The sequence below is a fragment of the Dromiciops gliroides genome, chromosome 2, assembly GCF_019393635.1.
Source record: "Dromiciops gliroides isolate mDroGli1 chromosome 2, mDroGli1.pri, whole genome shotgun sequence".
Classification (NCBI taxonomy): domain Eukaryota; kingdom Metazoa; phylum Chordata; class Mammalia; order Microbiotheria; family Microbiotheriidae; genus Dromiciops; species Dromiciops gliroides.
Window position 1 is genome coordinate 681,711,657 of NC_057862.1, and position 3,433 is coordinate 681,715,089.

General features: G+C 38.8%; 1 pseudogene; it reads right to left on the reverse strand.

The window, feature by feature from the left end:
- Positions 1-546: 546 nt before the first annotated feature.
- Positions 547-2,532, reverse strand: LOC122742361 (annotated as a pseudogene).
- Between the last annotated feature and the right edge of the window lie 901 nt (positions 2,533-3,433).

The window sequence follows — 3,433 nt, forward strand, 5'->3', positions numbered from 1 at the left end:
GTCCCAAAATGGAAATCCTGAAGACACAAGAACTAACTTTGATGGGGAGAGAAGGGATGAGAAGGCAAAAGAAATTAACTCAGATGCACAGGAAATCCTCAATAAGAGTAACTGGCACTTATGTAGCACGCTGGGTTAATATCTTATTTAGACCTCATAAAGACCCTTTGAAATAGATATCATTATTACTCCCATTTTACACACAAGGAAATTAAAGCCGAGAGATTAAATGACTCAAGGTAATTTAATTGATGATCCCTAGACAAATATATTTGTTCTTCTCCTTCCATTAAGAAAAAAAACAGTTCACATAAGGAAGGGCTAGCATTTTTACTTTTATGGCAGCTAGGTGATGGAGTACTTAGAGTTATAAACCTAGAAGCAAGACCTGATTTTCGATCCTGCCTCATATACTTACTGTATAACCCTGGATAACTCACATAACTGCCTCAATTTCCTCATCTATAAAATTGGGATGCTAATAGCACCTACTTTATAGAGTTATGAGGATGAAAAGAGATGATATTTATAAAGTCCTTTACTAACCTTAAAGTTCTGCATAAATCCTATTTGCTATTAGAAGTAGTAATGATGTTACAGTCTAATCACACCCACTATATACCACTCCATGACCTTTGACTCAACTTAAAAGTTCCTCAGAGACTATGTTGTATACCATGTCTCTCATCCAATGAATACCACCAGTAGGCTGGTTGGTTGTTGTCCTTCATTTTATTTTTTTTAACATAATTTATTTATGCTCTGATGAAAAATCCATATCTTCATGGATAAATATCCTCCATAGTACCTTTTATTCCTTCTTTTTGGCAGCACCAACACTTGCCTTTGCAGTACCCCTGACTTTCTTCATTCTGTTCTTGAATTCCTTTTGCTGCTTTCTTGATGTTTTTTCTTCTCATACAGGCCATGCCTTTCAAGTCTATGCTTTGGTACATTTTTCTTTGCATAGTCAAGGGAATCATAAATCATGCCAAAGTCTATTGTTTTGCCACCACCAAAATGGGTGCTGAATCCAAAGGCAAAAATGACATCTGGAATTGTCTTGTGCATCTTGGCCAGTTTTTCTCGCATTTCAGTCTTGGACACTGTGGCCTCTCCAGAATGAAGGACTTCTATAACCATCTGTTTACACTGAAGAAGTGTGTTTGTAATGAACTTCCTGATTTTGATGGTTACAGGGTCCTTCATGGCAGTGGCCAGCTCATCGAGTAGCAGGAGAGGAAAAGGGCTGTTGTCCTTCATTTTCAAAAATGACATCACTATGTTAGAGTAAAGTTACAGTGTATCCAACTGTGGCTGATCAGACTAATATAGTTCAGAATGTTCTACCACAGGTTGGGCACAAATAAGCCATGTGACCATTTGGGTCTGGCCTAAATTTGTGCATCTCACATTTCTTTTGAGCTACTTCAATTCTGCTTTGCTCATAGAGCATAGTACCTTCTCTGATGAGGGCACACTATACTGGGTGGTCCTGTGCCAGTGTCTCCCATGTCATGTAATCAATTCCAAAGTCCTTAAGAGAGACCTTGATAGTGTCCTTAAATCACTTTTTCTGACCACTATGTGAGCAATTGCTTTCTGTGAGTTCTTCATAAAATAGTCTTTTAGTCAAGTATACATTTGGCATTCAAAAAACATGGCAAGCCCATTAGAGTTGTGCTCTCTGGAGTAGAATTTGAGTGCTTGGCAGTTTAGATCAAGAGAGTACCTGGGTGGCTGGTATCTTTTCCTGCCAAGTGGTTATCAGAATCTTCCTATGACAATTCAAATGGATGTAATTCAGTTTCCTGGCATGGCACTGGTAAACTGTCCAGGTTCCATAAGCATACAACAGTGAGATCAGCACATCTCCCTAGACCTTCAATAGGGTAGGCAGTCTAATTGGTGGTATTAAAAAAGTGTGTCTTTGTTCCTGGCAGAATACTGGAATTACTGAAGGAGCTTTGCAGTTTCCTAAAGTAAATCCAAGCTGTTGGATTTATAATCTCCAAATTAAATCTGAGCCCAATTCTTGTCCATTTTCAGTGTCTGTCAGAAACAGATAGCTAAATGCTCTCCCACTATGTCCCGACTTATCTTGTAAATCAAATTCCCTTTAGTCATTTGTGTATATAAGTGTATATGTATAAATATTTGTGCACACACACAAATAGATCAGCCCTTTAGACTGTCCATCTAACTTAAACCACAGTCTTTACAGCATGTGCTATTTCATCCAATTGGTTTATTTCCTTGGTTTGCAAATGCTTAGGTAAGACTTTTTTAATGGTTACAGATTTCTTCCAAGAGGCTCCAAAATATCCCAGTGCAGGGTCCAACCAGCACAGTGTCATTCACAAGCAGGAGGCTCCATTCTCTACAACATTGTGTTCTGGAGAAAGCACTGGATTCATTTTTTTAGTCACTAATTTCTTTTTCAGGGGCAGCTAGGTGGCACAGTGGATAAAGCACCAACCCTGGATTCAGGAGGACCTAAGTTCAAATCTGGCCTCAGACACTTAACACTTACTAGTGTGTAATTTAAAATTCTAAATGTTGGTTCTAATCTGTTCCCCCAGTTTTGGGGGAAACTGACTAAAATCACTGATAAAACGAGTTCAGATGTTAAGGATTTATTGAAATATAGAAAGGGAAAGATTGCTAACAGAACTCTTACAACCTCGCAATTCTATCTTTCCTCAGCTCCTCTCTGTCTTTCCCTGCCATCCCCATCAAATTAGGAACCGAAAAGACACAGAGCTCTACATGCAGGCCCTCCTTCCTCCTTCCTGTCCCCTCCTAGAAAATAGGAGGCTCCTCAAGTTGATTTGCTGGTAGCCTTGATAGACAGCACCCATGAGCAAACGTCACTTCCTGACGCCAAGGAAAAGCCACATGGCCTTGTACTCTGTGGCATTCTCTTCATGGTGGAGCTTTCCTATAGTAAGTCTCCAGTAGGTGGTGTCATTCCAATCATTACACTAGCTGTGTGATCCTGAGCAAGTCACTTAACCCTCATTGCCCTGCAAAGAAAAAAAAAGATATCATTAATTTCTCTTGCATTCATAATTCTAACTTATCTAACTGACATTTATTTTACATTTCAAGGTCTGAGGAAAAGGTCGATGTTCAAACCTTAGTAATGGATGGCCTGAATGAAAGTGATTTTCTTCAAGGGGATGGGGAAGATCATTGTTCCTATCTTTGGACAAGATTCAGAAAAGATCATTGCTCTTTGCACATTGTGAACACTTAATATGTTTGTTGAATTTAATTCAATTCAATTCAAAGTGACCTATTCATAAGAAGGAAGAAAGAGACTTATTCCATATTCAAGCAGGAGAAACATTCACACCCGTGTGGGCACTCACTCTCACTCTTAGAATTTGAAATCCAATAACATTTCTTTAGGGAAATTTCAATGTTAGAG